The following is a 26,334-nucleotide window of genomic DNA, read 5'->3' as shown; positions in this document are numbered from 1 at the left end:
AAAATCAAAAGATCACAAACAGCCTCGGGCGAAAATCGAAATATCCAGAAGCATAAAATCATTTGCGTGATTTACGAATTCGCAAATAAGCTTTTAAAATTTATGGATCGCAAATTCTATACAGGCAAAAGGGCCCAAATAAATTGTGGGGAACACAAAGTGGAGATGATGGAAAAATTATAAAAGGGTTGCGCGGTGAATAGTCGGCCGATCGAGTTGACCTGAATTAGTGTTGAAAGTCATTTGAAGACGATTTTACTAAACCAATACATCTATAATATATATATAAAAATAAGTAATAGCTTAAAAAAACTAACAAAATACACTTTTATAGAAATATTACTAAAAAATAGAAAATAAATTTTAATAAATTAGAATTATAAATAGTGTAAGGAAAAATGATTTTATTGTAAAAAAGCGTGTGGTGCTTTTCAGGATATTATCAAAATAACCCTTCTACTCCTATCTGTTCATAAAATATTTATAACTACTGATACCATGCAACCCCCGCTTTTTTTTACAATAAAATCATTTTTTCTTACACTATTTTTAATTCAAATTTATTAAAATTTATAATCTAGTTTTTTGTTGGATTTTCTATAAAAGCGTATTTTGTTAGTTTTTTTAAACTATTATTTAATTTTCATTTATTAGTTGAATTTCAATTATTTCAATATTTTTCTTACAGTTTTTTTTTTAATGTTGTATTGTCATCGGCCCTTAATAATTATTAGATTAGATTTCGAGTTAATCCGACGTTTTGAAGGGGGTCAAAATCATGTTCCAAGATTGGGTTACATACATACGTCTGAAGCAAATAAAAAATAAAAATGTGTGCGTGTACTAGTGTACACACGTAAGAAGTGAAACTTGTTTATGGCCTTATTTTTCGAAAAATGATCTACATGCAACTTTCTAGAAATTGGTTAAATAAAGTTAAATTAGATAAAGTTTAAACAAAAGGATTTTATTATCATAGACATGAATACAAATAATACAATTATTTCACTTTACCTTTTTGCTACTAAGATTATTACAGCATTTTAATAATACATCTCTTTGATATCATAATACCCTGGTACTTTTCTTCCTATAAATTAATAATAATAGCACGGTCCACGTGGTGTTAAATGGGGTTCCTGAGGTTCGTGAAGTTTGACCCACCTTGAGACATGAGGTCGATTTCTCAAATCCGAAACCATGCTTCAGAACATACCGCCGTTAATTATTAATAAATCTCTTTGCTATCATAATACCCTGGTACTTTTCTTCCTATTATTTTACGTAATAACAGTAATAAATAGCACGGTCCACGTGATATTATTAAGTGGGCTCCCTGAGATTATTGGAATTACAAAATGATTTCCGTAATCCACCTGGAGACATGAGGTCAATTTCTCAAATCGGAATCCATACTTCAGAACATACAGCCGTTAATTAATAAAGAAGGCTGTACGTCAGAGTAAAGTTATAATAATACATCTCTTTGATATCATAATACCCTGGTACTTTTCTTCCTATTATTTTACGTAATAACAATAATAGCACGGTCCACGTGATATTAAGTGGGTTACCTGGGATTATTGCAATTACAAAATGTATTCCGTGACCCACCTTGAGACATGAGGTCGGTTTCTCAAATGCGCATCCATACTTCAGAACATACAGCCGTTAATTAAAAGATGGCGCGTAACGGAAAAATGAGACGCGTAACCGAAAAATGTGACGGTAAATTTTTTTCCAACGCCGATAAGGAAGTTTCACTTCAATAAAACAGTCCGTAGTCATTAATTAGAATTTTTTTTGTCAACTTCTAACTAACAAATTAGCCATTGATACATTTTAGTTGTGACCAATTATACAATAGCTGTATATAAAACAAGTATTATATCGAGGGGTGAAAGACTATTTGGTTTAAGCAACATTTTTGCAACTCTTTAATAGTCATATAAAGATTAAAATTTGGAAAAAATGTCATAACGAAAAATATTTTCTGCTATTTAAACGGGTCAAACTTAACTGAAGTTCAATTAAAAGCATCGAATTGTTGTTGTTGTAAACAAATCCTATTCATCAAAATAAATATTGAAATAGCAGCATAAATGTTTTCTATTTTAAGATATTTCAATATTTGACTTTGTAATCATGCTTGAGGATAGAATTATAATATGGTCAAAACATGTTAACGTTAACATCCACGGTAAAGGAATAACATCGTGTATTAAAAATGAAACCCGCAAAATTATAATTTGCGTAATTACTGGTGGTAGGACCTCTTGTGAGTCCGAGCGGGTGGGTACCACCACCCTGCCTATTTCTGCCGTGAAGCAGTAATGCGTTTTGGTTTGAAGGGTGGGGCAGCCGTTATAACTATACTGAGACCTTAGAACTTATATCTCAAGGTGGGTGGCGCATTTACGTTGTAGATGTCTATGAGCTCCAGTAACCACTTAACACCAGGTAGGCTGTGAGCTCGTCCACCCATCTAGCAATAAAAATAAAAAAAAACCTTATAAAACCCTGCAAATAGCTTAGCTATAAAACATAGCTCAGTCACAGAAGTTCAAGTGCAGTAGCTTTTATAAGCTTTTGTTTTAAAAACAAAGTTGAAATACTTGAACGAACACGGAAACAAACTTAAAATCAATTTGTGAGCTCCCCTCAGACACAATAAAGGTTGATAATGGAAACTTTAAAAATTAACTAGTTCGGCGCACGCGACGTCACATGTGACAGCCAAATGTCGCGTGACGTGACACGTTAAATGTCACGACGACAACCAAATGTCACGGAGGTGAAATATGGCGGGAAATAGCGTAGGGCTTCCTATTTCTTATGTTGTAAACGTAGACCAATTTTATGAGTTAGTAAATCGCTATCTAGATTTTTTATTTTTAGAATAGATTTGACGTTCGCTGTCATTCGATATTATTATTTTATAATAATATGTATAATAATATGTATAGTAATAATATTTATATATATTATTTTATAATAATATCGAATGTAAGTTGCGTTGAAACAAAACACAATCACGAAATAAAAACATATTAATACGTGAAGCAAAAACTTTGTATCCCTTTTTACCAAAATAGCGTGGACGGAGGAGTATGAAATTTTCCACACTTATAGAGCATATAGAGAACAAGTGCACAACGCTAATAATTTTTTTTAAATAATGCATAATAGATACATTAAATCAATAAAGAAAACATTACACACACTACATACTATGTATTTGACGCACACACGCATGCATACCATTTATTGTCAAACTTTTGTTCTTGACGTCTGTTGTCAAATTGAGAATAGATTATATATTGTTTGTCTTTGTTAATACTTTTTATAGTGTAGTCTTTGCGAAATTTGTGATTATATAAATATAAAATACAATCATAATAGTGTACAAACTTACGTTCCAATTAATTATAGTCGAATTTCGACTACTGCGAGACCACTAGTAAAACCTTAAAACGTTATTTATTGAAAGTTGATAAAAAAAGTAAAAACTAATTTTAATTCTACGATATAAATACAATAAACATAAAAGACCGTTTAAATATCGAAGCCAGCTACTTTTTCAACATAACAATATGCACATCAAGAAGTCCCACAAAGCGTTAGTCCGTTCTCATTTGCATAATCAACTCTCATCAGCCGCATTTGCATCTGAAACGCACAACGAATTAAATCCAAAATATAACAAAACCATTGCGTAATTTGTTTTATTCGCTCCCGTCAAATCTTAAGTCGACGTGATAAAGTCGAAAATGCTTTGGCGAAACGTATAATTTGTTGAGCCTAAAACTGCGGTTGGCGTATTTCAAAATAAGCATTCGAACGTCTTGTCTGCCAGCAATTTGTTTTGAAGAGAGAGAACTTCTAATTTGCAAAAAGAACGAGCGTTCTATGTTTAAAAAGCATCGTCACGCAATCTAGGTAAGGGTGCGTTTGAACTTGCAAGAGAATATCACAGTTTCACCCAAATAAAAATAGAAAGGTATTATTAATGTCACATACAAATCCTTTTTTTCCTCTCCTCGTTAGGAGAGGAACTGATGGAGACTAGTAGTAGTAGAGATAGAACTAGAAGAACAGGAAAATAGCTGAGCGGCCGTCAATGCTTAGACTTATTACAAAATTAATATGAATGATATTTTATAACGCCAGGGTAACGAGGAGACTGACTGTGGATATACGCAGTGCCATATGACGAATCTATGCCCTAGAGCTTTCAAACGTTACGTGAGTATGTGTGAATTACAAAGCATAAGATCAGGCTTTCAAGTAACGCTTTGCTTTGTTGAGGACTCCCAAATTTTATAAGCCAACTTAACGTAGCCTGTCAAATGAGAGCGATACTTAACACCGCTCGAAATATCGATCTCTTAGAATCGCAGAGCTGTGACAAAGAATTTCAACTTCAAACAAGCGTCATATTAATTTACAGTTGGCATAAGAGAAAAATTAAACAGAATTCAGTTATTGGTGAAGGGTACATTTTCGTCTTAATTTCACTGAAAAACTATTTATTACATACATATACATATATATTGTTATACTGTTTTTTTTATTAACCTTGTAGGCAGACGAGCATATGGCTCACCTGATGGTGAGTGGTACCGTCACCCATGGACTTCAGCAATGCCAGGGGCAGAGCCAAGCCGCTGCCGACCGCTTAATACTCTCCACAAGCCCCATTTGAAGAAGGACATATCATAGCACTCAGGAAACACCGTGGAGGGGAACTCATTCCTTATCCGGATAGTACGTGGCAAAAAAATCCTCTGGAAACGCACTGTGGATGACCGCAGTGGCTCCAGGTAGTATGGATGAACTCTACTCCGGTGGCGGGCGGTGCGATGGTAAAAACGAGATGCTGGTATCATCTCGAACAATTCCTCGGAGCACTCCCCATGGAACATACGGTACAAAATACAGAGAGAACCGAAGTCCCTCCGCAGACCCAGAGGTTCCAAACGATCCGTGAGAATGGGGTTATCGACAATCCGAACGGCCCTCTTCTGTATAGAGTCTGGAAATGGAAGCTGGTTACCCAAATCAGAATTCCTAAAGTCTACTGGTCCATTTTGATAGCTAAATCTAACGTGCAAAATAAAAAGCATTTTGAAATGATCTTAATTGCTTCCAATCAAACAATTACTATAAGCATATTACATTCTCACCACTGTCTCGATGTTTGATTAACACCTAATCGCTATCTTAGATTTAATTCAGTCTAAAAATAACTGAAATATGTTTTAGGCTCAACTGTGATCGCGTCCTTACGAGCTCCGAATTTGAATTTGGAAATATCGAATTGTGCCTTAATGTTGGAGTAGGTAGCGTTTGTTAAATGAGTGTGTAGTCTACTGCACGTACCGCATTGTATCTCTTTAGCGAGTTCTTAGGTGTCCAGAAGTCAAAGGGATTCGAAAAAAAATTATTAAAAAAAATATAGAGGCGTTTTTGAATGAAATTTTAGAGATTTTAAATAATCGATTCCCGGGCGTCGATAAATTAAAAAAAATATATAAAAGAGGTAAATACAAAAGTGTGCATTCAACTTGCGAACTTTAAAAAATCAGCGTTCGTGCTAAAGATATTTGAAATTTAATTAAATATCTATATATTAAAACGCATATAGCTAAAACACACGCACACACACACACGAACACACAATCAAATGAGTAATCTAAATGAATTTAGAAATTTGCCATCTACCAAATCTTACTTTAATAACCAACATTAATTTAAAATTCAATTACAATGTACCTACCTACTACTTGATTCAGAATTTCGTATTGCATTACAGAAAATAAATTACGTATTGTTTATAATTTAAAAATAGGATGACTCTGTTGTTTGTAAAAAGCTAATCTCAAGAAGCACAGAATTCATTCAAAGTCCATAAGATGTGATGGTAACTTATAGCCGAAAACAAAATAGTTCAGTACTTTTTTTATCTCGAAACATTCTGTTCTTAAATTTAAATATTGACGAGTATACTAAAATATGTATATAATACTACTACATAACACTATATACATAATATATCGGTATAAATATTATATTATTGAAATAGCACTATTTTTCCACCTTTACAAGAAAAAAAACAAAAAAAACATTACTGTTACAAATTTGAATCTTTAGGTCTCAATGATTACGGTTGAAATTCGATCACTCGACTAACACTAGTTATAATCTTAACAGATATTTCGATCAAACACGCCGCTCTAGCTTCGGGACGCGAATTGTAAACATTTCGAAATTTGAATTTGGAAGCATCGGTGACGGAGACGTTTTACCGCCATTTTATATAAGATAACAATGAAATAAATTTAGAAATAAAACGAATTTTATCTTTTTATTTATTTATTGCTTAGATGTGTGGACGAGCTCACAGCCCACCTGGTGTTAAGTGGTTACTGGAGCCCATAGACATCTACAACGTAAATGCGCCACACACCTTGAGACTCAGTATAGTCACAACGGCTGTCCCACCCTTCAAAGCGAAACGCATTACTGCTTCACGGCAGAAATAGGCGGGAAATATCTAAAAATAATTTCACAAAATCGTTATAGAGAATGACGTACTACTTTAAGTTAAATTGTTTCTCGCCGAATCTTCTCAGTGAAACGCGGTGGTAGACTCTGGGAAGCAGTATTTTTTGCTACAGCTTGCTAATTTTTTTTATTGGATAGGTGGATGGACTAGCTCACAGCCCACCTGGTGTTAAGTGGTTACCGGAGCGCATAGACATCTATAGCGTAAATGCCGCAACCCACCTTGAGATATAAGTTCTAAGGTCTCCGTTTTTACAGTACAACGGCTGCCCCACCCTTCCAACCGAAACGCGTTAATGCTTCACGGCTGAAATAGGCCGTAGGATTGTGGTACCTACCCGTGCGGACTCACAAGACGTTCTACCACCAGCAATTATGCAAATTTTAATTTTGCGGGTTTGATTTTTATTACACGATCTTATTCCTTCGCCGTGGAAGTCAATCGTGAACATTTGTTAAGTACCTACGTATTTCATTTGAAAAATTGGTACCCTCCAGCGGGATTCGAACACCGTTGCATCGCAAGATACGAATGCACTGGATGTCTTATCCTTTAGGCCCCGACAATTTCAAAGTTAGGGCTAGTGTCAGCAAATTCTTTTAGGCTGAGGCCGTGACGTCACCTTCACATACCGGCGTATACCACTAATGATTAGGTATAAATAAAAACTTTTTAAGCTAGACCCGTCATGGCGTCGAACCTATGAACGATTGTTTTGTACAGGTGTCCTTCGAATCTCAAAGTATGTTTACGTGATTCGCGGAAGTAATAAGCGGGTTTGTGGTACCTACCAGGGCGGGCTTACAATAACATCAAGTGGCTATAATATTTCATTTTTACTTACGGCAGCTACCGATATTACTTTAGTCAAAATAAGAAGTGTTAAAATAAATTACTTATTTAAGCGCCTAATAATTTTCTGTATTCTTAGAATCTGTTCGACACTTTGTGAACATATCGAACGTTTTTATTAGTAACATAAAGTAGCGTTTTTATTTGCCAAAATTGTTTGTTTAACGTAACCTATTCGAATTAGGTATGTAGTAGGTAAGTATTTATTTTCAAAACATTCTGACATAAAAGCAAAATAGTCGTTCGATAAAAAATTATGCAAACCTCTTCAGGCGCCACGCGTTTTCGAACGAAATAAATAGTGTTCGAAATTTTTTTTAAAAACAAAACCATAATTCCTAATTCATGCGACCTCCGTCACCGACCGCACGTGTCAACATACCTTTCGAATTTCGAATATCAATTTGTCGCTTCGAGGCTCCAAAAATCCGTGGGAAGCAGATCACGTGCCTCGAAATTCAAATTATGCGGAATGTTTCTTCGTGTGATCGACCGTTGCGATTTTCGAACGACTACCGAACACTTTAAATTCCAGTTTTTTTTTCAGAATTTAAGCTGTCATTTAAAGGCAAAGGGAACATTTGAAATTCAAAACAAATTTTCAACTCATGATTCTAAATTTGAAATGAATATTTTAAATAATCGGCTATATGGTGCCTACCCTACTACTTATCTGAATTTTTGAAGATTTTTTTCGCACGATTATTTTTATTGTATTATATTGTATATATTTTACTTAAGGTTCAAATATAAAATCAATTGATCAAGTAACAAATGAGGAAGTAATTTCCTTATTAAAACTATATTAGAACTAGTCTAGTAGGTTTAACAATAAGTTAATCGTCTAAGTGAGTTAAGTGTCTCTAGACGCTGTTAGTACCATGATTAGGTAATTATTTTAACAGAACCAACTCCCTCACGCCTTAAGGGTTAATCGAAAAGGCTATTTAACAATTCGATCAATGAGAACAAAAAAAAGCGATTTCTAAATTCGGATTGTTATAATAAACTTCTGTAACGGCAGCCGTTCTCGGATTCCGACACGGAAGCACGAACGCAACAAAAATTTAATCGAAATTAATCGAATTAAAATCGGACGGGAGCGAGCGATTTGCCGAAATCACTCGATTATATCTCCGGGCACGCTTCGTATCGCACGCAACTATAATTTTTTTAAACAACAATACACGAACGCATCTTGTGTTGTTACTAAAAAAAATAGACTGTTCTGGAAATTATTTATCCACATTTAATACAAAACTGAGCTGAATAACAAAACATTTTATTAACAAAGTATATTTATGAATATTTTTTTTTCAGGAAACAATCGCAGCCTTCATTCTATATAAGCTATCCCGTTCGCGCTCGCAACTAATTGAATATGACTATCCTGGTCTAATGCGACATGCGACAAACAGTGACATCTACGTGTCGTCAACCAATGACAAAAGCGGAGCTTCCATTGGCCGAAATACCTACTCAACAAATAATCCTGAAAAACATAAAAACTTGCTACCCCAAATCACTTTCGAACCAACGATTTAATGTAAGCTATTCTTTATAAATTAATCTAAAATAATTTCTCTTGTGTATTTTTTTGCGGCCACTGTATTATTGAAACTCGTTGAAACATAACAAATGTTATGTGTCAAGCGTCGTACATATTTAATTCGAAGCTGTCGTCCCTAAGACCGTACAAAGTAACTGTAACAATTTATAACAATGGAAACAATTCGAGAATGGAATGAAAAACGCGTGGGCGGGCTTAAAGCGGTTGGTTAAAAATGTCACCGGCACGGACGCGCGCTCGTCTGCTATTGGTCCAAACTGTCACCGTGTCGCAACGCGTGACATCCGTTATTGGTTGGACCACGCCTTTCCGGAGACGTATTCAAAAATTCGAATGACAGTTCTGGAATTTCATTCGATTTCTTTCAATGGAATTTTGTTTGTTCGGGTTGAAATGTGTTTTTTTTTATTGCCCTTGTACACATCATAATTTGACTGGTTCAAAATGGCATTTTCTCGACTGCTAACAAGAATTTTTATAGAAATTTTTGTATTCACCCTACCAATATCATCTTTAATATTCCTGTTAAGAAACATCTTAGATTTTTTTATTGCCCTTGTAGGCAGACGAGCATACGGTCCACCTGATGGTGAGTGGTTACCGTCGCCCATGCACTTCAGCAATGCCAGGGGCAGAGCCGAGCCGCTGCCTACCGCAATGTCGTGTAATGTCTCGCTGTTCGACGAGTGCCCTCGGAGTTGCGCGGAACTATTGATTGAGACGAGCGCCGGCCGACGCCCGCCACTTGTCCCGCACAACGTGACAAATGATGTCCTCCGACCGCGTTATTTATTTACGTTGCGCACCGATTGCTTGATTCGATTTTCTTTTATTTGAATTTAGAATATGCACCGACTCTTAGTTAAATTGGTGACGTAATAGGTATTCCTTTTTCGAATTTGAATTACGAGACTAGAGCTGAATTTAAGTAGATACCTAACAAAACGACGGGTGAAGGGTTATTTAGTTTAAGTGACATTTTTACAAATTAACAGAAGTGACATTTAAAGTTTCAAATTAGGAAAAAATATCATAACAGACAAAAACTTGTTCAGATAATTTGAATGGGGTAAACTTAATTGAAGTTCAATTAAAAAATACGAACTGTTGATGCTGATACCAAATAAAACGGACCTTTAATTACAAAGATAATAAATGTTGCGTGTTAAGCGAAATGTCGCCTAAAACAAATAGCTTTTCGTCTCTTGAACGTAATATTTTAAAATCGAAAACAATGTAGGTATTAGGTACATCTTGAACAAAGATACCCAATTACGAGTATTTTTGTGATACAAATCTTCTAATTCCTTTGTTGTATCCACAGCCACTAAACATTACAAAATCGATTATATATCTACATATAATACTTTTATAATACTTACTGACTTGCACGATATAGGATATACCACCTGCGCATCACGTTGTAGAAGTATTTATATTTTGCCAAACATCTCTAATATTGGGTAGGAATAGTCGAAAGTTAGGAAGTCGTCGTGGCCTAAAGGATAAGACGTCCGGTGCATTCGTGTTGAGCGATGCACCGGTGTTCGAATCTCAGGCGGGTACCAATTTTTCTAATGAAATACGTACTCAACAAATGTTCACGATTGACTTCCACGGTGAAGGAATAACCTCGTGTAATAAAAACCAAACCCGCAAAATTATAATTTGCGTAAATACTGGTGGTGGGACCTCTTGTGAGTCCGCGCGGGTAGGTACCACCATCACACCTATTTCTGCCATGAAGCAGCAATGGATTTCGGCTTGAAGGGTGGGGCAGCTGTTTTGACTATACTTGAGACCTTATAACTTATATCTCAAGGTGGGTGGCGCATTTATGTCGTAGATGTCTATGTGCTCCAGTAACCACTTAACACCAGGTGGGCTGTGAGGTCGTCCACCCATCTAAACAATTAAAAAAGTAGTTTTTTATATAGTTACCGAACAACGAATACAATGAAAATGCTCTTACTACGAAAGCTCCAATTAAACAGTTTTTTAACGGTACGCTAGGTCGGCCCTAGGTATAGTTTTAATAAAAAAAAATTGTATTTTCTTTTCACTAATAGCTCGTTACGAAAGTTTTTCTAGTAGGCAACGGTATGAAATTCTAAACTTTATCGGCGTTTTGTTATGCGAACGTTTTTACGTAGGTAGTAGGTACCTACCACAATTTAACTCGGAACGTTAAAATATTTCTTGGTTCTATGTTTGCATGAAACGATTTTATTCAGACGAGGCTCAAAAAAAAAATCACTCATATTTTACGTAAAGTTTTAAAATCGAAAAAAATTTACATAAAAAACGACTTCATCTGACTGATAGCCTTGAGAGGCTATTTCAGCTTCAACCTAACGTGTCGGTGAGCTCACGGGGCTCAAACCGGAGAGTTGCTAACACTGGCCCTAGCAAGAGCAGTGCTTCGCAGAATCTACCACCGGTTCGGAAACGCGACCCATTGAGAAGATCCGGCGAGAAACTCAGTGGGCTGTGTCTATGGTTTAATTCGCTCGTCGAGCCCTTCGTCGCAAGCGACGGGTTCGACGAGGACGGTGATCGGTGCTTGTGGTACCTAAAAGCACCGCTAATGGATCAGGAGGATCCGTAATGACGTGTTTACGGCAACGTCGACTGTTTACCATTCGGTCTACAGGATCGGGTAAGCCTAAAAAAGTTCAGAGTGTAACGTCACTCATACAAAAAAATTGCCGCTTTTTTTTTCTTCCCTTTGTAGGCAGACGAACATACGGCCCACATGATGATGAGTGGTTACCGTCCCTCATGGACGTGAGCAATGCAAAGGGCAGAGCCAAGCCGCTGCCCACCATTTAGAACCTCTTTTTTTGGAAGTCGATTAAAAATATTACGTAATTATAATTTTTTAAGCTACCCTCGTTTAGACTTTTGAAATAGTTTCTAAAGTAGTCGGCTTTGAAATAAACAGGTTTAAATAAGGCAGTTTTGATTTTTCCAATAACCAAAAAAAAAAAGATACAATTTACCTAACCTCATACGATATAAAGTTAATTAACATGAAACAGAATAGGAAAAGAAAGCTATCTTAGATAAAGGGGAAAAAGTGAAATAGTGCAGCTTTCGAAATAGGCCACTCGAACGTTAAACTTTATCTGAGACGGTAAAAGCTCCGCATACGAATATCAACAAGTTATGTTATTTTTATATATTTCATTTTACGGTAGGTACTTCATTACCTATCTAAAAGGACTAGTGGTCCCGCAGTAGTCGAAATTCGACTATAATTAATTGAAACCATAAGATTGAACATTATGAGGGTTCTACAATCTATAATCACAGATTTCGACACTATAGACAAATAAGATTAAAGATAAACAATATTAACCTATTCTTAATTTGACCACAGACTTTAAGCAATAACAAAAGTTTGACAATAAACACAGAGTATATACATTTAAGTGTGTGCGTCAAATCACGGTAGTGTGTGTAATGTTTTATTTATTGATGTAATGTATTATTAAAGCATCATTCAAAAAAAAATAGCATTCTGCACTCCTTCTCTATATTCTCTATAAGTGTGGGAAATTTCATACTCCTCCGTCCGCGCAATTTTCGTAAAAAGGTGTACCTGCAAAGTACACGTATTAATATCTAAATATAAAAAAAAGTTTTTAGATTTAGATTAGATTTAGATTTAAAATTTAGATAGAGAATATAGAGAATGCACAATGCAAATTTTTTTCTAAAATAATGCACAAAAGATGCATTAAATCAATAAAGAAAACATTACACACACTACATACCATGTATTTGGCGCACACACGCATGCATACTATTTATTGTCAAACTTTTGTTCTTGACGTCTGTGGTCAAATTGAGATTAAATATTGTTTGTCTTTGTTAATATTTGTCTATAGTGTAGTCTTGGCGAAATTTGTGATTATAGAAGTATAAAATACAATCATAATAGTGTACAAACTTACAATTCCAATTAATTATACCTAGTCGAATTTCGACTACTGCGGGACCTCTAGTATAGATAAACATGTCACACGAACAATAAATATAAAACTGAGCTGTTCACATAATTGCACTTCCAAATCGTTGTTTACAATCTGACAATTCAATAACTACATTTCTCTTGATGATGAAATATCGAATATAAACGTTACAAATGACAACCTCTGATTCGGTTCTATCCTAATGACACAGTTTGACCGTAATCGAAAAAAAAAAACAAAAAAAATATCTCTTCTTCAACCCGTGTCCACTCAATGCTGAGTGTAGGTCTCTTCGATAGCACCCCATTCTCTTCGGTCTCTGCCTTTCGCATCCAGTCTCCACCAACCACTATGACCAGGTCATCGGTCCACCTCGTTGACTGTCTGCCCACGTTACGACATCCAGTACAAGATCTCCACTCCGATAATTTTGTGCCCCACCGATTGTCAGTGCGACGACATATCGCCTTTTCGCATTCAAAGTGTACAATTTCCAAAAATATTCGAAATATGAGTTAATATGCGGAAACATTTGGTATCACCAGTATTTTTCTCATAAATACTGTCAAAAGAGCGAATTTAGTTTTTATTCTATATTTTTTTTAGTTTACCTTTATTTTGACTACTATTAACAAAATTAATACATAATTTTATCTTACTTTAAAAGACAGATAATGTAACTGGTAATAAATAAGAAATAAATGTTGCAAAGATGATTAATATTAAAAATATTACATGTTAAACCTTTAAAACACTCTCCTGTAAAATTAGTAAGTTTTGAGATTATACAGTTTTAATGCGAGAAGACGATATGTGGCCGGCCCACTTCCATTTTCTCCGAGCTATTACTTTGGCTATGTCAGTCAAACCAGTTCTTCTGCGGATTTTGGTAAACAAAAAAAAAATAGTAAAAAAAAACAACACGAGTCCCTCGGATGGTATATGTGGATCGCAATACACACGAGTGAACGAATAAAGGTTTAGCGGGCAGTAAACCGACTTTTAGGAGGGCCACTCACTCCGATGAACATTATAGGAGCTCCGTTCACACTGACACGTCGGATCCGATACGATTTATTCACAACGCTACTCAACCCTTTGACTGCCGTGTAGGTCACCGGTGCCCTACATGGCGCGCTGAAGTATACTTATATCGATCTCTGTTACTAAGGGGCTTGCATTGCCTAACTTTGTCTTTTTTTTGTTTCTGGAACGAAGTTCATTATGGGACGATGCGGAGGGTACCCTAACCGGGAAAAAACGTACGTAAAATTTTTGTTAGTAATGCACAGTGTACGATTTAACTTTGTAATAAAGTACAAAAAAAAACATATTTTTTTATCATTCATTGACCACGATCTCAGAGCGTTCGTTTGCGCAATACACGAACTCTTATGCGAACGACCGTGAATGAAGTGTACCACAATAAGTTCGCACGTTACCGAATGACCGTGGGTTGTTGCGAAACCTCCAGTTTTATTTTCTTTATACCTCGAATAGAACTTAAAATAAATATTTTTATAATAAGGAACTTCGTTCCTATCCGGTGTCCCACGACACCACACATCTTTTTAATGTATGTTTTAGTCTTTTCAAGACTCTTAGAAATAGATTGATGCTCAATATCTTCGGATTCGTCTTTCCCAGAGTCTACTAGATATTCTGACGCATTAGTAACAAAAATCGACACAATTAGTTCAGTACACCGCGTAGGGCACCGGTGACCTACAGTCGATGAGTTAAAGCTATGCCAGTAGCGGTAGGTACGTACGTACGTATGTACATACCTACCTTTATTATGGTCAATTACAATTTATTGTTTCTGCCAATGATAAAAGATATGTCCGTTATAATATTAGCACAATCAATCATGTGTCAAGGTGGATTTACATGTACTTAGTGGAACAAAAAATAATTTATTATTTAAAAATTAACGAATAGATACTCCGCGCATGTCCATATTCTTCTACCTAAATCGTTTTTGTAGTTTTCAAACAATCCCACAAGACGTGCGCGCTTGGCGTACAAGTTGGCGAACTTAATAAGTAACTATCAAAATGGACTTACAATAAGTAGGGAAATTTAGTAGGTAGGTACTCATTACCTTAAATTATGAAAACTTATTTTGAAACTGAAGAAATACATAACATATTGTAATTACTTGATACACATACTGCACAAGTTACAACAATTCAAAAATAATCATGTAATTTTTCCTACATATTGGTGGAGGTGCACAAAAAAGGCATAGGGTAGCTTTCATCTATATATTTTTACGAAATTAACGCGAGCGAAGTCACGTGCATGAGCTAGCTATTAAGATTTTTAAATTCATATTTCAAATATACGGAATTCACTAATCATTGTCAACTAAAATTTATTAACAAGAATACGAGTAAACAATTTCTCATCAATAATAAAATCTACAACGAATATCTTTAGATGTGAACGTACCTAAAAGTACTCAAGGAAATTACAACAACTGACTTTTATAGTTACCTTAAATGGAAAGAAGTGTACAGCATTACAGTGATAAAGCAGATTTTCAGTAAAAAGCTCTAACAAGAATCAATGCAGGCTTTCTGTGAGTGTAGGTACCTCACAAACCGTGATGGGAAGCACTTGCTGGCCTTGTACTTCTTCGGTAGTATAGTGGTCAGTATCCCCGCCTGTCACGCGGGAGACCGGATTTTAATTCCCCGCCAGAGAGTCCTTTAAGCCCAGTGAGTTTCCGGATCTTTTTGGTGGGTCGCGTTTCCAATCCGGTGGTAGATTCTGCGAAGCATTACTCTTGTTAGTGTCAGTGTTAGCAACACTCTGGTTTGAGCCCCGTGAGTTCACCTACACGTTAAGGTGTGGTGTTTTGTAGTCGTCGTGGCCTAACGGATAAGACGTCCGGTGCGTTCGTGTTGAAGCGATGCACCGGTGTTCGAATCCCGCAGGCGGGTACCAATTTTTCAAAGAAATACGTACTCAACAAATCTTCACGATTGACTTCCACGGTGAAGGAATAACATCGTGTAATAAAAATCAAACCCGCAAAATTATAATTTGGGTAATTACTGGTGGAAGGACCTCTTGTGAGTCCGAGGGGGTGGGTACCAACACCCTGCCTATTTCTGCCGTCAAGCAGTAATGCGTTTCGGTTTGAAGGGTGGGACAGCCGTCGTAACTATACTTGAGACCTTAGAACTTGTATCTCAAGGTGGGTGGCGATCGTCCACCCATCTAAGCAATAAAATAAAATAAAAAGTAGTATGTACAGTTGTTCACCAAAATCGATCTTCTTAGCAAATAATAAAGAAATGCTTATTCGATGTATCGAAGTCCTCGTCGCTTAAAGGATAAGGCGCTCAGTGTCTTCGTATTCGACGTTGCGGGATAGATAACAATTTTTCAAGAAGATAACATAGGCAGTATGTCTATAAGATTTCGACGATGAAGGAATAGCATCGCTTAATAAAAATCAAACCCGTTAAATAATAAACTGCTCATGGTGGACTAGAATACGTCTAGTCATGCCCAAGTGAGTATCGTTATTCTGTCTAGTCCTGTCCCAAAGCAGTTCTGGTTTAGTAGGTTGTTATAAGGAATAATTGCAACAGATTTTTTTTATTGTTTAGATAGGTAGACGAGTTCACGGCCAACCTGGTGTTAAATATTTACCGGAGCCCATAGACATCTACGACGTACATGCCGCCACCATCTTGAAATCTGAGTTCTAAGGTACAACGGCTGCCCCATCCTTCAAGCCGAAACGCATTACTGCCTCACGGCAGAAATAGGCAGGGTGTTGGTACCTGCCCGTGCGGACTCACAAGACGTCCTACCACCAGTAATGACGTCCCACCACCAATAAATATTCCATCAAATTTTATGTCTCAAAATAAATATGGTTCTATTAACATGGACTTCGAAAGTAATTTAATATGCGGTACTTATCGAATCTGAATATTACTGGTGGTAGGACGTGTTGTGAGTGCGTTCGGGTAGGTATCACCCACCTGTAAATTTCTGCTGTGAAGCAGTAATGGGTTTCGGTTTGAAAGGTGAGGCAGCCGTTCTACTGTAAAAACTAGTGTAGATGTCTATGGGCTCGGGTAACCTCTTAACACCAGGTGATCCGCGATCTCGTCCACCCCTCTAAACAATAAAAAAAGGAATCAACTCCTCAAGTCGATGATTGTGATGATGCGCTTAAAAATTGCACGACATCTCAACGTATACTGTGCTGTCCATTTTATCTTCTAATCAACATTCTTTTACCGATATTCGATGCAGTGATGGACTCGTATCTCCACATGATCAATTTCACGACGCGATCATCTGGACACACCCAAAAATCAATTCGGATAAAACTTTTCTCACGAGCGGGATCACACGCAATTAAATCGAAAGAAAAAAAAAAAAAGCCCGAAACCCCTATAAACCCACAAAATGAAAATACAGTAAAAAAACACATATAAAAACCCCTCGGGTTCGTGCGAATGAAATGGAATGCAAATCTTAGTGGTGGAATAAACAAATTGCTGGCACGTGGTTTTCCGGGATTAAATGGCCCTGGCGAAGGAACTCTTTATGGGCGTAGTTAGAGCAGTGTCGCTAATAACGTGTTTGTATCACTGACTGAGAGAGACAAACGATCAGTTGTTGATTTTCAATTTAATTAACGTAACGGGAGCACAGTTCACGGGTCTACTAGTCATTCAAGAATTTCGTTAGAGATCTTCTAATTCTATGGTACTATATTGTTATGGCATCCTCAGAAGTTATAAGTCGTCGTGGCTTAAAAGATAAGACGTCCGGTGCATTCGTGTTGAGCGATGCACCGGTGTTCGAGTCTCAGGCGGGTACCAATTTTTCTAATGAAATACGTACTCAACAAATGTTCACGATTGACTTCCACGGGGAAGGAATAACATCGTGTAATAAAAATCAAACCCGTAAAAATTATAATTTGCGTAATTACTGGTGGTAGGACCTCTTGTGAGTCCACGTGGGTAGGTACCACCACCCTGCCTATTTCTGCCGTGAAGCAGTAATGCGTTTCGGTTTAAAGGGTGGAGCAGCCGTTGTAACTGTACTTGAGACCTTAGAACTTATATCTCAAGGTGGGTGGCGCATTTACGTTGTAGATGTCTGTTGGCTCCAGTAACCACTTAACACCAGGTGAGCTGTGAGCTCGTCCATCCGTCTAAGCAATAAAAAAAAACATCCAATATAGTAAAAGGCAGCTTTTCAATATGCCTTAAACAGCAAAGTAATTCCACGTTTGATACGCGAGGCAATTGAAATAAAAAAACAAAAATTTTTATACAGAAAATAGTTAGCATTTGCTTATCTAAAACCCTCCATCCTTTTATCGTGAATATTAAAACTTAAATCAAACCAACTGCCAAACTTCAAGATAATATTAATTCGTTCTGTGTGAAATGAAACGTAAAAATCTAGAAAATATTTTTTAGCAGAACAGAAGGTAGTTGGCACAATACTCAAATCGTCTTCTCGCATTAAAACTGTATAATAGGTAAACTCAAAACTTACAAATTTTACACGGGAATGTTTTAAAGGTTTTAACATGTGTTATTTTTAATATTAATCATCTTTGCAATATTTATTTGTTATTTTTTACCAATTACATTATCTGTCTTTTAAAGTAAGATAAAATTATGTATTAATTTTGTTAATAGTAGTCAAAACTTAAGTAAACTAAACAAAAAACCTAAAACTAAACTACATTCTTTTGACAGTTTTTATGAGAAAAATAATGGTGATACCAAATGATTCCGCATATTAATTGCATTTCAATGACGGTCAACAGTGTGACGAGTAAGAAAAAGAAAAAGACACCCACAGATGGACCTTGGAGATTTCATTTATTATATATGTAGAATTTATTCAGGATCTCATGATCTAAGAGACTGTACCTATATAATCAAACTGCGCAATAGTCGATATACCGATGCTTCCCACTTTAAACGAATTAATAGAGGGTCGATCAATCGACGGTTGGCGCTCAAAGGGCTAAATACGATTTTCCTAGATACTTACATAATATATTTTGTTACATTGATATTTTCCACAACGTCACAGAATCCAGTTAATCTCTTGATCCCCGTTAGGGATTTAAAATGTTTTGGATTAATTGATTAATTAATATCATTTGAAAATGCGTCATCTGCTCAGGTAAATGCACCTTCGAATTTTTTTTGCAACGAACCGTTCTAATCTGGTCTTTAGCGACTGATAAGTTAAGATTAAGGATTGGAATCTATGTAATTAGAATTATAATATATGTTTTTTTTTCCTGTCTATTCTGGTAGCCTTGATGGTACTATATTCGCCGAACGATTAGGTAAGCTCACGGGGCTCTAACCTGGTAACGTTGCTAACACTGGCCCTAGCAAGAGCAGTGCTTCGCAGAATCTACCACCGGATCGGAAACGCGACCCTCTGTGAAGATCCGGCGAGAAACTCACTGGGCTGTATCTGCGTGTTAAATATGTCTATTTGGATATTTTTTGGACAGATATATAGTCACGTTGCTTTAAAAAAAATGTTTTTTTATTGCTTAGTTGGTTGGACGAGCTCACAGCCCACCTGGTGTTAAGTGGTTACTGGAGCCCATAGACATCTACAACGTAAATGCGTCACCCACCTTGAGATATAAGATCTAAGGTCTCAGTATAGTTACAACGGCTGCCCCACCATTCAAACCGAAAAGCATTACTGCTTCACGGCAGAAATAGACGGGGTGGTTGTACCTACCCGTGCGGACTCCCAAGAGGTCCTACCACCAGTGATTACGCAAATTATAATTTTGCGGGTCTGATTTTTATTACACGATGTTATTCCTTCACCGTGGAAGTCAATCGTGGACATTCGTTAAGTACGTATTTCATTAGAAAAATTGGTACCCACCTGCAGGATTCGAACACCGGTGCATCGCTACATACGAATGCGCCGGACGTTTTATCCTTTAGGCCGCGACGACTACAATGTGTAGAAACGAAAACTGTTTAACTGTTTACGAAGGTAGGATAAGGTGATCGTAAGCTATGTCTACCGCTCAGGCTTGTCAACAGTTCAAATTATATAGTGTAACTCAAAATGAGGTTCCGTCTTTGAAACAACGCAAGGTATGAACTTTTCGCGTTGACGCAACCCGTAATTACAAAGAACAATTTAAACTTCAAGCGAACTCGAAATTAGTGCAAAACAATGACATTGTAAAATCTCTTGAGCAAAAGTGCAATAACTCAAAATATCCGCGTCCGCCTCCCTCGTTAGTGCGCTAAGTACGAATTTTAAATTCATCTCGAGCCATTTGCTCGCGATCGCGCTGCGCGGGACACATGACGTCATTAGTCAACTTTCTGTGCCTACTTGGACGGGACGATCATGATACTTGTTTTGACATTTTATTTATTATGGATTAAAGAAAACCGTTATTAAATTTGGGTTTAATGCAAAATATTTCGTTCGTATTTCTAGCTTAGTTATTGGAAATCTTTAAGAATTGATTGCATATAAATTATATGGCTAGTAAAAACGAGCTTTAACAAAAAGCGTTATGTTTATTAAATTTATATAGAATAATATATCTTATTACATGAAACTTAAGCTTTAATGTATATTGTGTCTAAACATGTCTATTTGACATTCCGTTTTTAATTAGGGTACCAAAATTGGCATTACTTTCAGCTATTTATATTAATTTACATACTTTTAGTGGTAGGCAGCGGCTTGGTTCTGCCCCTGGCGTTACTGACATCTATGAGCGACGGTGACCACTTTTTATCAGGTGGGCCGTATGCTCGTCTGCCTACAAAGGCAACAAAATAAAAACATTGTAATAGTATGAATAATGAACATTTTCATTAAAAGATTGGTTTATTGTCATCAATTTTAACTTTATAAAATGTTCTTAGAATTATTTAAGTAGAACATTACATAATTATATTTGCATAGTAGTAGTATAATACAGTATATTAAGTGTACTTACCACACAAGACTAGTGCAGCACATGCATTTTATTTACATGTTAAATAAAATGCATGTGCTATAATTTAGGTACATTTTTTTATAGAATATAAATAAATATTTAAAAAACAATGTACATGGTCTTAGTATACTCCTTTGAGCTATTTTATATTCAACAATAATCGCACTTCAAAGGGAAACTTCAGTGGCGCGTCTGAGTTGATACGCTCATCTTTTATAGTAATGTTATAAAATAATTTTATAAAGAACTATCGCTAATTACAATAATTCCAGGGGCACGTTGGTATAATCAAATGCGCATATCACTACAGTCGACTATTCAAAGGACTGAACTTTGTAATTGTCTGTATCCTGGTCACACCATTTTGAATTTTAATAATAATATAATATTTATCATTTATTCATATTATGTAATTTATTTCAATAATGTCCTATTTTGAATACAAAACATTAATACGTTTAAATACGACCAACATAAAACAAAAACACGAACATAACAAAAACATCAAAATTTTGAATCCGCCTACACGAAAAGTCGGCGTAGTGTCGCTGGCGCGGCGGCGACATGACGAATGGGCTCTCGCTCGCGTTCCAAATTTAAAATTTGCCGCGTAACGTTAACACTAATGGCATTGTTTATGGAAGCTGCCACGGACCTGCCAGTGACTTACCAATTTGCACGCATCGCCAGCACGGCTTCCTTGGTCTAAATGACGCTTGAAAATTATTTTAAGTGCGAGTCGTTTGCCGTTGCGGGAAACTGTTATAACTGTTGTTTCGTTAGTGTGTTTGTTATTGATGAAAATATATTTAGTCTTTTGGTTCCCGCCACGTTCGAGATCATGAATATCCAAAGAAAGAAAGTCTTTAAAAATAAAAAAAATAAAACAAAAATAAAAATCATTTAATTCAGACCATTGGTAATCCATATGTTGTTAGTAGAGTAATACTTATAACTATATAGTGAAATTAAAATTAAAATTTTAATAAAAAAAAAAAAATTAAAAAAAAAAAAATTATTAAAACATTTAAACATATGATTACCTGCGTTGCTTTGAGGCACCAAGTTAAGAAACGCGGTTAACTTTATGTTCTAGCTGATGCAAAAATGACCTGAGCAATACCCAACATATTAGTCAGAACTTCAAACGTGATTCCAGATCGTCTATAGAACTAATTAAAGTATACGCATTTAACATTTTGATAAATAAATGATATTACGTGAATGTAAGTGCCGTACATAAAACGTAATGCAATTAGAAATAGCTCTAAAAACAAATTAAACTGTCTTGTAGGTAGCTCATTTCATTACACTAACTCCCAGACCTATTCAAAGTATTACCTTGGAGTTTTGTTAAGGTACGGTTGCATTCACGCGCTGCTTATATTTAGAATTATTTAGGATTATTCTTATTGCCCGAGAAACGTGCCCGTCAGGGCGTAGCTGTAATAGCTTATTTGTCTACCAGGGAATTGGTAGAGAGAAAAAAGAGAAACATATAAACTATATTTACTAAGTTTTTGAAGTGAAACTTCTTCAGGCGCATGAGGGTAAAATTTTTACAGATGTAACGTCACGCAGGTATGCAACGTAAGTGTCGAAAAAGAGAGAGAGAGCGATCGAGACCGACTGAGAGAGAGTAAGACAGGGCGAACGTAGCATGAAGCAACTAGCCATGGAGTGAGAGTAGGGAGCAAGCAAGTGAGAAAGATCGAGAGAAAAAGTGAGACAGAATTCTCAGTTCCTACATACTTTAAAACATACGTATAAAGTATTTTATTTTTAATACAGCGCCATCTGTGAGATGTTTTAATACTAACGTATGTATGAAACCTCTTGTAGTGAATTTTAATTTAGGATATACGTGAAGTTAAAATATCAATCCACAGAGGGCGCTACCTCATACTATAAAAAGTGATTTACAATTATTTACTAATAACCAAATTTTACTAATAATATACTTAGACATTTAGGATAATTGTATTTTAATTTTTGAAGGTTTTACTTCTAACACGTGTGAATTGTACACATGTTATTTTTTTTTTATTGCTTAGATGGGTGGACGAGCTCACAGCCCACCTGGTGTTAAGTAGTTACTGGAGCCCATGGACATCTGCAATGTAAATGCGCCATCCATCTTGAGATATAAGTTCTAAGGTCTCAAGTAGAATTACAACGGCTGCCCTACCTGCTTCAAACCGAAACGCATTACTGCTTCACGGCAGAAATAGACAGGGCGGTGGTACCTACCCGCGCGGACTCAGAAGAGGTCTTACCATCAGTAAAGTAAGTGGAAAGATACGGCTTATGGACTCTGATATTCAGAACGCTATAAGTTTTTGGGATGGATTCGTAGCTCATGCCGGACACCATGGGCTCAGCTGGGAGGGTTGGATTACGTTAACAAAAGATCTAGTGTTTAGAAGATGGCTCACCTCAAGAGGGATCACCTACTACTAACTTGAAATTGCGAACAGATCTAAATACAAACTCACGAGACTGTAATAATTAGGCTAAATACAGGGTTCAATCAGGATGTCTCTAGGGCAATGGCTCTCAACCTTTTTGATTCAGGGACGCACTAACATACTCGTAACAAATTTCGAGACATCGCCATACGTCTTTAACCTATTAGTAAAAGTAGTAGGTATTATTAAAAGATACAATATTTAGCCCACATGTTCGCCAGAGATGCAATTCTCCCGGTTCGCTTTAGATAAAAATATTGTCAAATTTATAAATCTCGCGACAAGTTGGAGGGGAAGAGTAATATGTTGCGACTCGGTGGTTGAGAGCCACTGATCTAAGATAACATATTAAAGCAAAGGTAATGAATATATCATTCAATTAGTCTCTCCTGTGTACGTATATCTATGCATTTTTTTATCAGATCGACTTGGTAAAATTATTTACGGTACTTCGGAAGAGGCTGTTGTGGAATACCATCGCCGTGTAGATTTCCGGGCTTAACTAATGTGTTTTATGAAAACATATCTCAATATAAGTTTCAACACGGAACGTGCTTCTCAAATGTTATCATTTCTCAAATACATTGATTCAAATGAGGTGATGTAAAATTAATATTTCGAGAATGCCCTTCAAACGAATTCGCATTCTAACTAGTCTGTCCATAAATCGATTACATAAAAACTTTTACATTTTTCAACTTTTTAATTATTTTGAATTTGGAACACGTATAGGTATTATTTTAACAATTTCTTTTTATTTTGCGCCATTTCGCATATTTTTTCGTGTTCATTATCAATTACAATAATTATGGAATGGGGTGTTAAAGAAAATAGGATTACATTGAACAAATTGAAGGCCTGTATAAAAGCCAAAGGTGGCCACTTCGAATAGAATATTTTCTTATTTTTAGCTGGGCCTTTAATGAATATATAGGTAGGTAGGTATAAATTATAATAATATTACATTATTTCATTAAAAAAAATCATTTTCATTTGTAACAAAATTTATGGCTGGACTAGGCATATCGGTCTATCTTCTTGTATGGAGCTGAGACATGGACGTTGAAAGCAGCAGACCGAATGCGCATCGATGCTTTCGAAATGTGGTGTTGGAGACGTATGCTAAGAATTCCGTGGACAGCCTTCCGGACTAACGTGTTGATATTGAAGCAACTGGGCATCAAAATCAGACTGTCTACTGTATGTCTGAAGCGGATCCTCGAATATTTTGGTCACATTGCGAGGAAAGACGGCGATAACCTGGAAAAACTTATGATCACAGGGAAAGTTGAAGGCAACAGATCTAGAGGCCGCAGCCATACTCGTTGGTCCGATCAGATCCGCACCCCTTTGGACAGTACAGTGTACAGCGCGCTGCATGACGCCGTGGACAGGGGAAAGTGGAAAAAGATCCTAAGATTGAAGCTCATGGGTGATGGTGGTCACGACCCTCAGACATGAGGAACACGACTCGAGGAGGAGGAGGCATATCGGTGTTCTAGAAGCTTACCGTGCTATATTTTAAAATAAATAAATAAATAATTGAAAGCACGTCAAAGTCCGCTACGCCCTTAACAAAACAAACTCTGATTTTAATTCTCAGCGGGATACAGATGTGTTCCGTTCACATCTAGTCGTAGTCTCGTGGACGGACGAACTGATTAGTAACGAACGTATTTAATTAAAACAATTATGATTCTAGGTGAATTGTGGCGTACTTCATAGCTCGGAGTTGTTGCTGTATTTTGAAGAAAAAAAAACAAAAAAAAAAACGGTGCGCGTGAATGAAGTGAAACCTCTTTTTCGATGTGCAGTATTGTCGTTTTCTTCATTTTTCATCCTTAAATTAGATTGCTCTTGTAATAGCGAATGCTGTGTATAAGAGATGCGATATCTTCAACATTTATATTATACTATATATTTTAAATTACGTTACTCTTAGCGGCGTAACAGTACGATAAAAAAACAACGAAGAATCTTTAAATTATAGATAGAAAAAATATTTTTTTTATGCTTTCATAAAATAATGGACTCTACTCATTGCTAATGCTCGCGCAGGCCTGTAGCAGCTATACTACGAGCATGCGTTTTAGTGCCACGCATTCACTCTCACTCTGTCTCTTTTTAGTATGGTAGCGTTAAACTTTTAACGCAACCTTGTTGGAAGTCGCATTAGAAGTTTCACTTCAAATAGAATATCTTCTTCAAATTTCTACACTCTTTTCTTTGAAATCAGTGGCGAGTCCTGGTCGCACTTCCACTCAGTTACCGCATCCCCACGTAGATACGGCGCGTTACAAAGTTCGAGTTGCCAACAGTTACAAGACGCTGGCTAAAGAGCTGGCCATTACCATCACGGAAGCTCCAACGACCGTCCAATTTAAGACCGAAGTACAGCAGTTTCATCAGAGTTCCAGACGCCTCCCGACATGGACGTTGACAAATCGTTTCCTCTAAGGCCCTGAAAAGGCCTAGGATTTGTGGAGCACACCAGGGCTCTGAAACTGCGATAGTTTAAGACAATTTTTTTTGTATAGAAACTAGCGACATCTTGTAGCGGATGCCCCTAAACTTATATGTTATTAAAGTTAAGGCATTTAATTATTGTACAACTAAACACAGAAAATAAAAAATACAAAATCATTCAAGTCTTTATTTGTTATAGACAAATTGATTAAATTTCCTCAGTTTGTGGTTTCTGAAAATTTACAAAATCCTTCACTAAAAATAAAACATAGGATAGGTAATATGTTACTGCCATCTACAGGAGCGATGAGAAACTAATCGAAGCGAAGCCATCTAGGTGCCTACGCCCGTAAACTTTTTTGTTGAGTGGTTTAGTTGCTTATCTATAACTAATTTATGTGTATTATCTATGGAGCCCACTCGAAGTG

The 26,334-nt window shown here is 36.3% G+C and overlaps 1 long non-coding RNA gene across 1 annotated transcript; it reads left to right on the top strand.

Annotated features, from left to right (window-relative positions):
* Window positions 1–7,897: 7,897 nt before the first annotated feature.
* Window positions 7,898–8,999, top strand: LOC134200874 (uncharacterized). The gene is made up of 2 exons (XR_009975968.1): window positions 7,898–8,073; window positions 8,741–8,999. It is a non-coding gene; the product is annotated as an uncharacterized LOC134200874 (long non-coding RNA).
* The last annotated feature ends 17,335 nt before the right edge of the window (window positions 9,000–26,334 follow it).

Source organism: Bombyx mori, chromosome 21, assembly GCF_030269925.1.
Source record: "Bombyx mori chromosome 21, ASM3026992v2".
Taxonomy (NCBI): domain Eukaryota; kingdom Metazoa; phylum Arthropoda; class Insecta; order Lepidoptera; family Bombycidae; genus Bombyx; species Bombyx mori.
This window is presented reverse-complemented; position numbering and strand designations above follow the sequence as displayed.